Source organism: Lutjanus erythropterus, chromosome 6 (genome assembly GCF_056507025.1).
Source record: "Lutjanus erythropterus isolate fLutEry1 chromosome 6, fLutEry1.hap2, whole genome shotgun sequence".
Classification (NCBI taxonomy): domain Eukaryota; kingdom Metazoa; phylum Chordata; class Actinopteri; order Lutjaniformes; family Lutjanidae; genus Lutjanus; species Lutjanus erythropterus.
In genome coordinates this window covers 20,314,748-20,328,552 of record NC_139322.1, presented here as the reverse complement: position 1 = coordinate 20,328,552, position 13,805 = coordinate 20,314,748, and the positions used below count along the sequence as shown (strand labels likewise).

Genomic DNA, 13,805 nt, shown 5'->3' with positions numbered 1-13,805 from the left:
CCTCTATGAAATATCTGTATTTCCATGCACGCATGTCCATGTCCTGTCTCTCTGTATGGGAGCCCATTTCTGCCAATGTGAGAGGGAAAAAATTACAAGCCTATAGTCGTTACAATGAGAAACTTTCTCAAAATGAGGAGTTAGTATCTCAAAAGGTGTCTCAAAATAATTACCTTAGCTTAAAATAACCCTTTGAATTTGAGGTCAGTCCAGCCATATACTAGGTTTCCCCTGATCTTGTTTAAGAAGTAATTAGTAGCTGTATTGGAATATATTTTTAAAGTAACCGTCCAAAGCCGGCCCAAATGTAAGTACTTATACTTTTGAAAAAAAGAAAAGAAAAAAGAAGTGGTATTAGTGCATTCCTACACTTCAATAATCTCTGTGAAAATGCCACAAAAATCAAAAAAACTGGATTGAACTGGACTGAAATTGAATTAAAGAAGTCATTTCTTCCCACTGGATTATTTTTTTCCGTCCGTGTTCTCCCATGCCTGACGCTTTCAGGGACCACACAGTGGAGGCCATTTGCATTTTGCTTTAATACATTTCCTATAAATTCCAAAGCTTCAAGAGATACCCACTTTGCATTTGTTTATTTTAGTTCAAAGTGTTTTTTTCTGTTATTGCCCAAGAACCTTGCAGAAAATTGAAGTGTAGTCAAAATGTGACAGATAAATATGAAAGTGGTGTGCTGTGTATTCTATGGAGAGGGGGACTTTGATGTTATTTTTGCAGTGTTAAGCCAGCTTATAGCTATGGTGTAGCCTGCGCCTGTAGGTGAGGGCTGGCAATTCCCTTTTTCTTTTATTGTCTGATGCTGTTGGACTTGTGGGTGATAGAAAGGCTCAGACAACATAACTGCGTTTACCACCTGGATCTGCACTGTCAGCAGACACACTGCGGCGGTGTGTCGTCTCCCCGTGTGTGTGTGTGTGTGTACGTGAGCGTGTCTTTGTTTGTGTTTGACCTGGGGATGTTTTAGGGGTGGCTGTGTTGTGCGTGGACGATGGATTTGTAGTGACATCAGGATCGTACCTTGCGGTGCAACGAGTTCTCCAGGTTAGCACGACGAGCAGCGGACAGGGACAGAGCAAAAGAGGGAGAGGGGAGGGAGATAGATGGAGTGTGACACCTTTGGGTCGAATCAAGCTTTCGGGATGTGTTGAGGACACACATGTAGCGGCAGCAGGCAAAAGCTAAATTTGAAAGATGGGGATGTCAAGTCTGTGATGTGCACTCTGCTGAAGTCACAGAACACCGTAAACCAGTGCAAGAGTGATAAGAGGAGGAGGGGTGGAGGAGGACAGGGCTAAAAGCTTCCCACTCCTCATTTTCTCTCCGTGTACTTTCCCATTTTCCTCCCTATTTCCCCCCAACACACACAGTCACACAGTCACACACACACAGACACACGCACACAGTGTTGAGTTTCTACAATGCTTGTTAAATTGGAGGCTTAATTTGGAGCTGCAGGCTTTCTCCACAGGTCACATGGAGTGAATTTATCCACAAAGGCCAAACTTTGGATTTCATTAATGAAAGACACATGAAACACACACTCACGTATACACACACATGCACACGCTCCTGGCAGGATCAAGGAGGCCTAATCAAGCTGAAATCTCCCGAGGTTGCAATTAGGTTTGGAGAGTCACAGTCCAAACTCCAGCTACAAAACAAACCCTTCTATTAAGTTGCAAGAATACACAGATTTCCTTTGACAAATCATCAAACTATTGTGATCCTTTTATTCACATTCATCTACTGCTGTGTGCTGACTGAGCCACTACAGAGATTAAGCACAGGTGACACACCTGCAGCTTTTCAAACATTTTTTTTTTCTTTTAGTATAGAAACAGTGTCCTCTTATTCAAGTTAACCAAGGTTTTGACCTTAAAATGTTTTCTGTTTGGCACAATTAGGTTATGCATGTATTATGTGTGCGTGGAAGTGTTTTTCTTGCCTTGTCAGAGCAGCTCCAGTCAACAAAGGACACTTATCCTTTGCAGGAACGCAGGTTTGGATGATCAAATTTAACTGTGCTTAAAAAACATTTACAAGTTAAAACATATGTGTATCAGCATTTTGACAAGAATTGTTAGTAGCGGTGTGAGGCTGTACTTAAGCTGCCAGGTATGCTGTAATTTTCTGAAAACCAACACTCACACTGACATTCACATTATACTTGCCAACCTTGAGACCTCAGAAAAAGGGAGGAACTTGAAATCTTCTGTGGATACTATCCAGAAAAGTGTGAGATTTACTGACTTTGTTTCCTACATTCTGATGACTTCTAAATAATGAAAATGACAAAATAAGTACACATATTTTGCAAACACAAGCCTGCAGATGACCCATAAACTGATACCTATTAGCTGGAGAACACAATGGGCCCACAGCATTTAGCCTTAACTCGTCACACAGAGAATTAATATTTTACAAATGTTGTTCTAAGGATATGTTAGTTAGGCTGGTCTTAGAAAAAATGTGCCCGCTTCCTTTAAAACGTTAATTTAAAATGATTTTTCTTTGTTCTTCTCTATGTCTCTCTCCGTCTCTAACCTGCTGAGGAGGACAGGCTGATACACACTGTACAGTGCCAGAAACAGATTGTGATAACAAAAAGGAAAAAAAAAAAGTTAGAAAACTTGCCAAGAACTGAGAGAAATACAGGAGAATTGTGACCCTGAGAGGAAAACCTGAGAGGGCAATGAGAAATGGGAGTGTCCTGAGAAAATCAGGAGGGTTGGCAAATATAACTCACACCCACTTCATGCTGTGATTGGTCAGCTGTGCCAAGGTGAGAGGAGATCCAGGGCTTGAACTTCTCTCTCTAGTTTCCTTTTTTCATTCTCTACACAACTATTTCTGTCGCTTTTCATGTAAACAACCAGGTGCAACACAGTCTGTCTGTCTGTCTCAATCAGTCTGTTATCCCTGTATTTCAACAACACTGTGTCTCCCACCTGTCTCATGACGGCCAGTTTTCCACTTTTACCTTCCAGGGTCGCTGTTCAGAACAACTATAAACACTTTTGACTCCTGACATGTTCAAGTTCCTACCTTTAGACACAGCGGTGCTTGGAGCTAAATGGTAAAGTCAGAGTGCTAATACGCTCACAGTGACAATACAAACATGCTGATGTTTAGCAGATACATTTACCAAGTTAAGGGGTACTTTGCTAGGAATAGGGTTCATTGGTTCATTGGTGCATCATTTGCACCTGTGTACTGCTATGTTTATGGAGGTTACGCACATGGTGATGTTACTTAATTACATTACATTGATAACATTGTGAAACTGTCACAGTTTGGTTAGGTTTGGGTGCAAAAACTACTTGCTTAAGTTTAGGAAAAGATCATGGTTTGGGTTAAAAAAAAACCCTGGTCAAGGCTACACATGTATTCATAACACATAGGTAGCCTGCAATTTGATGAAGGTTTCCCTTTGGAGGATGGTGGCAACAGTGTGAATGACAGCTAAGGGCCTCCACAGATGTGAAGGTCCACAGGTCAAGTACAGTTAGGCTGTATGGACCAGGTCACTATATAAGAGTCTCACTTAGCTTTGTCTGTAGAGAAAAGCTTGTGTCTGCTGTAACATGCATTTGTCCTTCATGCATGAATAAACCAGCCAAATTCAAATGTCAACTTGTTGGTCTGATTGTGTTCAACTCTACACCTCTTAGTCCTGTGAACTTGTCTTGTCTTGTATGTAAGTACTAGTAAGCAAAGGACAAATGTAGTATAAAGTCTGTGCAGGAAGAACCCTGGCATTTATGGATGGGTCTTATGCTATTGTAATACTATATAATACCACTACTATATAATACTATCAAAATATTCAATACAAACACCAACCCATGTGCTAGTTGAATAACCCTTGAACTCATGATACCAACTAACATATTGTTCAAATATTCCCTTCATGGCCTTATTGGGAGGGAACCTTTGTATCCCTCCCTTTCCGTCTTTTTCCTTGTACCATTCTCTTTTGTTCTTTAAATTCGCCTCTATGCACTCGTCTCCTTGCCTTTCATCTTTCCTTTCTATCATCTCTGTGTCCTTTCCATTCCTTTTTGCTGCCTCTCCACAATATCAGACAATATCTTCCATTTTCTTTTGATACTGTGGCTTTGAATAGCACAGCAAGCTACTGTGAGTATCCTGATGACCTTAGCCATGGTGCCACTCCACAGGAGACTGAGATAGTCATCTCTCTGTTAAAGTCTCAGGATGAATGAGATCCATATCTATTGTTACGAATTCATAGTCATACAACTGCTAGTTAACTTTATGTGAGGTACAGGACACACACACCTCATGCAAAGAGACAGAAAAACACAAACAAGCTTGTAGGATCACTGATTTCACCACTAATTGGTGCAGAAGCTTTTTCTCACATTTAATGACAAAACTGCACTCAAACACAATGTGATACAATGTAGCAGTGAAAACATTTTGAAGTGTGATCTGTAGTTTAGTACATTTTGTTTGGACCAAGGAAAAAAAAGTGCATTGTTGTCTTTTAGTTTTGATCATGTTCACACTGGCTTTTTACAAATACGAACTATGAACTACGAGGAGTAGAGACAGTTTTTTCAACTTATTCTTTATTTATTATTTACTATTCTTTCTTTATTTGTTGGGTTGTCCCGATACTGATACCAGTATCAGTACATCTAACACTGCCTTAAGTGCAGCTTTGGGTATTGTTGAGTACGCTATGTCTATGAACTGATCTGATACCATGTGATGTATTAGCCCCTAAACAGAAGCTTGGCACTTCCCAGAAGTGCAACGCCAAAGACGATGTTCAGTGAAGAAGACAAACACTTTACTTTGGCATCAGATCCTGTTGCAAAATCTGCATTATTGTGGCCAGTTTGAGGAAAGCAGACGGCCTCTGGAGTGTCACGAGGAGGAATAATCTGGCGAATTGTGTATTTCCTGGTCAGACTTTTTCCAGGAATTCCTGGTGTTTTAGTGGATCTAAAGGCTGATGCTGCAAATCTGTTTAAGTTACTGACTGACAGACTGATGATCGGTATGGTGAGGACTTGTTATATGCGTATACTGTCAATAATCTCTTTTACTAAACTGCGAATATGGATGGAATGTGGATTATTTGTATATAAATTCTACTTCCATAGACCTACATTCAATGCCCCTCATTACCTTCATTAGTGGTGTCCATGTAAGTAATCTAAGCATGTATGTATTTTTGTTCTGTCAGAAAGATATTTGCAGAATTGTTAACCACCCACGATAACATACAGAGAAAGAATGTAATACCTTTTTTTTCTGCTATTAATAATATCTGTAACAGATGCACTCTTTTTCTACTGTAAAGTACATCTGGTTTCATTCCAAGACTTGCTAACAGGTCTCTTATCAATTCAACATCTAATAATTCGTTCACAGTGGTAAAAATCAGGCTCTAAAAGTTATATTAGAATGTGCTTTGCCTCCATCATCTTTTTGACTGGTTTGTAAATGTTTTTGCAACAGTTTGTGGTGTTCAGACAAATCTGTTAATTATCTTCCATCGAAATTCTCTCCACAAATTGGCATTAGTGACTGTGTGGGCCTGAGAACAGATCTCAAGCCAAACTTACTCCCTTATTTTCTGTCGTAGCTCTCTGCCCCCCCTTTTCCCTTACGTAATAGGTGTTTTTGTGACTTGATAGTTGTACAACTTACTAACTAAACTGAGTAATGGGAAGATATGACGGTGGGATCACTACATCAAGCACTTTTTAATGGATGTGAAGTGCCAAAGTGTGTAGAAGAGGAGATAGGAGCTCAACACACTGCTGTTTGAACTGCTTCTTATTGTCTGATTGATCAGGGAAATATTTGCTGACATGCAAAAGTGTTACGTGTTACGAAGCTTACCATTGTATACATATACAGTAATGCTCATACAGTTCTTTTAAGACTGCTTACAAAGCACAATCAGCACATAGTTCAACATCAACAATGGCCACAAAAAATTACACTGTGTCCACCAATTATCCACATATGCATCAAGTTTTATTCTTAAACTGTAAGCCTTCGCTGGCAGAACATTAAAGTGCCAGCTAGAATTGGGCTGATGCCATTGTCCATCGCCGATGGCTGACAGACCACTGAGCCCTCTACCATTGTAACATTGTCATTTAAAAGTGTTTTGTATTTAACCTTCTATGGTGCAGTGTTGCCTGTAGGTAACATACCCATTTTTGGTCTTTTACACTCATACAATACATAATCAATTATGGTGCAGTACTTAAAAAAAGAGGTAGGACCCCGAGGAAACTAATAGCAGGGTTTTAATTTGTCACAGGACTGGAGTTCAGGTTGATTCCTTTTTATGCAGCTTTCCTCACATGGTTCAGCTCCATCAACTCTCTCCATAAAATAAATCTTCATCTTTTTCTGTCATTTTACAATCATTGATTTACAGTAGTAAATTAGTTTAGTTTAATTTTTAATTGTTTATGGTATTTATTTGGCAATTATGAAAAATTGCTCAAATATAAATGTTGTCTTGAAGTAGCATTGTACCATTATGGATTCCACCATTAAATTTTTAGTATTGTGTATTTATATTTATATTTATATTTATATACTATTTAACTAATATAAGATATGGTGCAAAATGCAATGATTATTATAAAAAAACACATAAACAGTGAGAGAAAGTTGGCAGCAACACAACAAATGGTTGCAGCACATTACACACCAGGAAACTGAAAACAAGCATTTAAATGGAACACAAATGATCAAATATTGAAACCTGACACACTATCTTATTTAGAGAAGAGTTATGATAGTTTGGCTTAACAGATCGTTGATGGAAAGTTTGCAGAAATATGGCGACACGCTTGAACACATTCATTCCTATAGGATGTTCAATAATGGTACAATGCTGCCTGATGGTAACGTCCAGACAATCAAACTTATGACAAGAGTTTTAGTGTGTGTCTTTCTTTTTTTGGTTCAACATTCTTTAACAAATATGTTGGGGCTACTGAAGTATGGGTTTACTAAGCCCATTACAACTGTCAAGATCTGAGATCTTTACAGAAGAATAGAAACACAAAATGTATGACTATGAAAAAACAAAACAAAAATTTGTATGGAGGCAGAGATTTATGTGGCTTGAACTTGACACATATAAGGACATAATGTACTGTGCTGTGTGCCACCAGTTGACGCAACTAGTGGAGAAGTCTAGCTCATTTTTTATTGGAAGAAATGCCTTCAAGAAACATTTAAGTCAACAACACAAGTATTGAAGTTAAGGAAGGCTTTGTTATGTTGCGTTAAATTGCTGTTCTGTTTTGTTTTTACATAAATCTGCATTCAGGCCACTGAAACTGTATTTTGGTCACCAAATTTAAGGCTTTCAGAGAACACTGGTTGGTCTGTTTCAGACCACAGACACACAGCCTCCTGTTTCGTCTGTAGAATTTGATTTGCAACCTTCACACCAGCACGGCAATAAATTGGCAAATGCAATGCATGAGTTTGTTTTAACTGAACCAAACAACGAAGGTGTGACTGCACCTTAAATGTGGTGCTCATAAAAACATTCATCAATAATAAAAACCAAAAGGTCAGTTTTTCTGGACAATAAATAATGCAGTAACACGATACATTTTCAGATGGCAAAATCACTTCATGTTAATTGCTGCAGTAACTGATGTAGAGAGTACAGGCATCCAATTTTCCAAATGGCGGATATCTCAGGGAATGGAAACTCCTTGAATATTAATGTATTTCCACTACATTTTTCTCCTCGACCGTTGGGAGATCAACCAGAGCTCATATGCCCGTGAGATGTCTGTCCGGCTTTAGCTAAGATGCATACAAACACACACGCCCACGAGCACACGCACACAAATACAGACTGGAGATATAGAGGGGAAGCTGATCAGCCGCGTGGAGCGGGGAGGGCATTCCAATGGGACTAATTAAAGGGATGGAACAGACTGCAGAACTCATCTGAGACCACCACTCTTTCTCCAACTCTATCGCTTTCTCCTTTTTTCGCTCTTCCTCTCTCTTGCTCCTCTGTGTTCGGTTAATGAAAGCTACATCATCCAGGGTTAGAGGATCCAATGCTGCTGTCTTACCGCCATTCATACCAGCGGATATAATCAGAGGAGTTCAGGAATTTCTATCTGACGTTTAGCTGAGGGAACTGCAGGAAACATTCTCTCAACACATATGCATGAGAACGACATGTAAACAAGCATAAACACAAATGTTTACAAGCACAAGCATGCAATCAGACACACTTAAACCATGCAGACTTTGGTTTATCAGTGCATAAATGCTGGTGTTTGACTTTGTATGTGTGACTTTATGTGTGTGTGTGTGTGTACGTGAGTCACCATCAGCTGCTGAGGTTGATACTGATGGAGAGTCAAGCTGTTTAGATGCTATTGATCAGAACCCTGTGTTCCTGAGCAGTCTGACACACACACGCACACACACACTGCTTCCTCCCCCCCCCCCCTCCTTTCTATTGCTCTCTTTTCCTGCTCCTTTCTGAATCCATTTCTATATTACACACCCACTCATTCTGCGGCAGACAGACCAAACAACCAGCCAAAATGAAGTGGCACTGCATCATCACAAACACTGCTGTGTGTCTAAATGAGCTGGAGAGGAAGCAGCCAGCGTCTCTGCTTTGTTTCCTAATTATTTACTACAAGCGGAGCATAGGTGTGGACAGGAGGACAGGGGTAAGAGGAGGCAGGAGGGAGGGCAGCTGAAGGAGACAAAAAGAGATGAATGGGAGAATAGACAAAAAGCGACAAAATATCGTATATGTGTATGATTCTGTGTGTGTATGCATGTGTGTGTGTGTGTGTGTGTGTGCAATGCCCTCTAACCAGAGAAAGCCTTGGCTCAGCCTGTCTGGCTTTGCAGCTTCTCCCAGCTCTAGAAATGCCTGGCTGCATAGCCAGATGACTCACACACCCAGCTCAGAACTCAAGCCAGGGCTTAACACACACACATACACGCACACACACACATGCACACGTTCTTCCTTACGGTAAAGCACTCACAAACATGCACGCCGATATAGGCCCAAATACATGTGCACAAAGACACACATCAACACATACTCAGACCCAACCAGGTGTGTGTGTGTGTGTGTGTGTGTGTGTGTGTGTGTGTGTGTGTGTGTGTGTGTGTGTGTGTGTGTGTATAATCTCATCTGCACTGAGCTAATCTGCACAGACTCTCACACAAACCTGAAGAGTTTGGTTTGTTTTACTTACATCATCACATATCTGCTCAAAAGTATTTCACAAGACTCTTTCATTTTTTCAGTGCTACATGTTGGCTGTCTTACTAGAGAAGTGAATCAAGTTCCATGAAAAGTATTTAAAGTTCGCCTCCACCCAAAAATATGTTTTTATGTTTTCATATTGTTCTTACAGTTGAATAATTGAGCCTCATTGTGCAGGAAGATGTATGTGCAGGATTTAAAATTCATCTGCTGAAACTGGAAAGTTTCTAAACACACTTTAAACTCGACACAAACAAAATCAAGCTCGCCAAAAAGCTTTTGTTTGTGTTTTCACTGTTTAACAATCACCAACTCTATTCCACAGCATCAGATGTGAAAATATTCTGGCTCCCCACTGCCTCCCTGATGCCCCACTTCCCTGTTGCTCCTCTTTGTTTCACACCTCTGCTGTCCACACCTGCTATCTTCATTGCTCCTGGAAATTTGAGTTCTGGTTGAAGCCGCAGTAAATCACCTCAGTACAGTATTTCCTGTTGTCAAGCTGGCCTCTGTCGCTCTCTGAGGCTGTGTTTGATCCCGGTCCATCTGTGTTAACTCAGAGGCTCCTGAGCCTGCTTCCACTGTCCACCATATAAACATAAATACTCCACCAGTGATCCGAGCTGCATAGCTAATTGAGCTGTCGAGCTTGAAAGGCAGCTGGCAGGCTAGTTACATCCAAAGACAGTTACAGCAGAGAGAATAGTGAGAGGTGGTTACTCTGGTCATATGCTTCCTCAGTTACCTTTGACAGTTTTACACATTGTTCCTTTAAAGAGTAACCATAAGCCATTAACCACATGGTTACGTTTGTGTATACGAGGCAGCCATGATGCATACCGGTGCATAGTTAAAAGCAAGTATATCTCCGGTCTAACACTAAATCCACTGTTTGAGTTAGTGACTTATATGCACAGATGTGACATGATTATGGTCCCAGTCTACAGTGTTTATTGTATTGTTAGTTCTTTGCCTTCTTCCATAAAAAAGAGTAATGCTGCAATTTAGACCAAAAATAGGCACTTCAAAATAAAAGGCAATATCATGTTCACTCTAAGCTGGGAAAAAGTTCCTCTGTTGTTAAATATTTAGACAAAAATTAACTCTCGGAGGTGTGGGAGCAAAGAGATCAAGACTGTGCAAACAGTCGTAGTAGTAGTAGTAGTAGTAGTAGTAGGAGTAGTGGTTTGGGGCAAATCTACATCCTCCCAACTCAGATACACCAACTTCTTGCTTATTTTTATGTCAACATGGTGTGTTCAAGGTAGAATGGGTTTTTAAGTTTCTCTTCATGTTGTATCTTAGTCTCACACATTTGCTTTTGCTTTGCCTGCCTCCTGCAGTTATTTATTCACACACTGACACACATGTATACAAGCCTACTTACAAAAACACAGTTTCCCTGGTGGAGAAAGAGAGTTTGTTTGCCTGTTTGTGGAAGTTTTTGTGCTGCTCGGTGCTCAGAATATAAAGCGCTTTAATCATATGCATCCCTGCTCACCACTTCAATGTAAACATGGAAAGAGAGAGACACACAATAAACGATTTTCTGTGTTTTGGAGTGTTTATTCTTTATGGAGATTTTGTTTATCTTTGTTTGTATCTTGCCCAGAATAATATCATTTAAAAAATCATTTTAAATAAGCCGTTATTAAACTATATTGCTAACCAATAAAAAACATAATTCTTGTTTTTTTCTAATAGGTCTTTTTATTTGTTTGTTAGAAAGTTTTCATTCTTGTTTTTATTAGAAGGTTTATTGCCTTGTCTGTGAGTTTGTGTGTGCCTGTTGTCAACAGACATTTGTCTGACCTGAGTAGGCTGTAAAAGCTTTGGACTGTTTTAATTTGGATGACAATACTCTTCTCTCAGCAACAACAGATGTCATATTTGCAACCATCCAAATTTACAAATAGTTAATCACTGGACAGCAAAGATGTAGACTGTATTAACAGAACTTGGCTCATCTCTGTTTTTGATGTTGATTTCCTGTTGGCTGCCAAGATACAAATGTTTCCAAATATACAACTATAGTTTCCGAACTTTTCTTTCATTCCTCCATCCCTTTGTGTCTCTCTCCTCGCCTCTCCCTCTGTGTGTGTGTGTGTGTGTGTGTGTGTGTCATTCACCATCTCCCTTTCTGTTTGAATGTATTTGCAGTAAACAATAATTTTCGCTGTGTAAACACTGTTTTCTTTGGTAAGGCAAAAGCCTGTGTGTGAATGTTGAATGTGTCAATATGTTTTACAGTTATCTTGGAAAGTAGTCTGAGTTTATGGATGTGTGCTTTAACAAGACTAAACTTAGACTTATGCTAATCTAAAGCGCAAGTCGAAAGCATGAGGCACAAAGGATTTAATTCATTCAAGGTCTGTCCAAATCCACCTTTGTCGGCTTGTGCCGGGGCGCTGGGGTTTCCTGTCCTGTCCCGCCCCTTGAGCCAGCAGCGCACAGCGGGATACACCTACCTGCCCAAGTGCCCTAATTAGTTCACAGGCAAGTTTAGGCTGAGCATGCAATAAACCAATAAGAAAGTCAGCTCTCATCACCACTAGCGGCAGCAGCATGACAGAAGATTTACCAGGAGGAAACAATGAGAAAAGATTCTCAAGCAAGGATACAGATCTCCTCCTTCGAGAAGTGAAAGCGTGAGAGTGTACAATATATGTAGATGGCAGGGCATCTCCAAAGCTGGTTTCATGTGGAAATAGTTGATTTTACATGCACACCAGCAAAAAGTAATACAATACATGAATCATAAATGTACAATAAAGCACCCTGAAATTATGTCTGAGGTAGATTGAGGTGCAGCTTAAACCCGTGTGCAAAATTGCGCACAGATTGACCACCCATCATCAGGCTCTGACAAAAGTACACATACTGTAAACTCCCGGGGTAGGACTGGTCTCATGGTCAAATTCATAATTGTTCAATCCTTGTTTTTCTGGTTCCCAATATACATGCAGACACAAACACTACAGCTGCTCCAGCTGTCATGTGACTGATCTGTTAAAGGTGATCTGACAGCTGGGATCTCGTCCCGTGGCCACTTTCCAGGTCTATTGAGATTTTTTGGGCTTTATAATTATAATAATAATTCTTTATTCCTCATTAGTGAGAATAATTTTACACATATGCACACTGTTTAACATTAAACAGGTGTTGTTTTTTGTGGTGATGTGTGTGTGCCTCGACTAAAGGCACCAGTTGCTATCTTGTGCAGACAGACCAACTGCGCCACAGACTTTGCTTTTACCAGGTTTTAGCTGGTCTAAGGTGCAAATGGCTTTTACTCCAGTGAGCACACGATAGCGAATGCACCGGGCCACACCTTCATTTTCCCTTCAGTTTTAGACATCCTGTCTATGGCCACACAGACCAGGTGCAAGTTCATTTGCTATCTTGCAGACATGGCAAAAATTGCAAAGGCGCTGGTCATCGTGTTGCTGCCACCTGTGCAACAGCTTTGCACTAGGTGTAAGATAGGGCCCTAAGAGTTTACAGCAATGCCAGCAGCTCTGTGAGGCCACGTTAGGTAAATACTAACATGTTCACACTGATAATTCAGTTCAGCGAGATATAACATTTGCTAATTAGAACTAAACACAAAGTACAGTTAAAGCCCTATTCAGGCAGGCTGGTATTAACCGGGGACCTCTGGTAAGTTGTAATTATTGCAGAGTTGTCTGTGACCTTAATCCATGCGAATCAGCCATGTCCATAATTTGTAAAGTAAAAATTCCACAGCAAATTACCTGCAATGTTTTGAACACAGAGGTCCTGTGATAATATTAGAACAATGTGAATCTGCATCTCTGTGATTTGGGGTCTTGATCTGTTTTCTGATGTCAGACAACTGAACAAGTATGAAATACAATCGTGACTCATTATATGTTGAACAGGTCGGCTATATTGATGTTTAAAATGAGTGATGATGACAGAGAAAGTTAGCTGCATATATGTATCTATGCTTGTAACACCGACAGAAAGTGGGCAAAACAACTCTAAACTATATTATTAATGTGACTGTTGAAGAACAGACACTTCTCTTCTGAAACATTGATGTTACAGAAAGCCCTGACATCTGAGGGAACATGTCAGTTTGAGAAAAATAAAGACTTTTCTCAGCCGAATAGGGTTAAAGTTAAAAACATTTTTTAGCACTATATGAAAGGTCAGGGATTACAAAGTTGTTATACTTAAATCTGAAGGAAATATGAATGGCAGCCCCAAATTTCATGGTACTTCATTATATAGTTGTTGAGATATTTCACTCAATACCTCAAACATGAACTTCATAAAAAGAGGTTCACATTTGAGGAAAGAGAGAGAAAAGAGAAAAAGTCAATGGATCTTTAAACTTAGCAGAATTCATTGTCTAGGAAACATGAATGTCTGTATAAAACTGTGTCCAACTCCATGAGGTATATGTAAGTAAGTAAAGGCAAGCTTTGGTTATGTAGCACTTTTTAAAACATACAAAAGTGATGAAATACTTTATATGTAACAT

The 13,805-nt window shown here is 39.8% G+C and overlaps 1 protein-coding gene across 1 annotated transcript in view; it reads left to right on the top strand.

Moving 5' to 3' along the window:
- LOC146325205 (chemokine-like protein TAFA-2) overlaps window positions 1-13,805 on the top strand; it is a 126,100-nt gene that overhangs the window by 48,336 nt on the left and 63,959 nt on the right. The gene's annotated exons all lie outside the window — the stretch shown is intronic.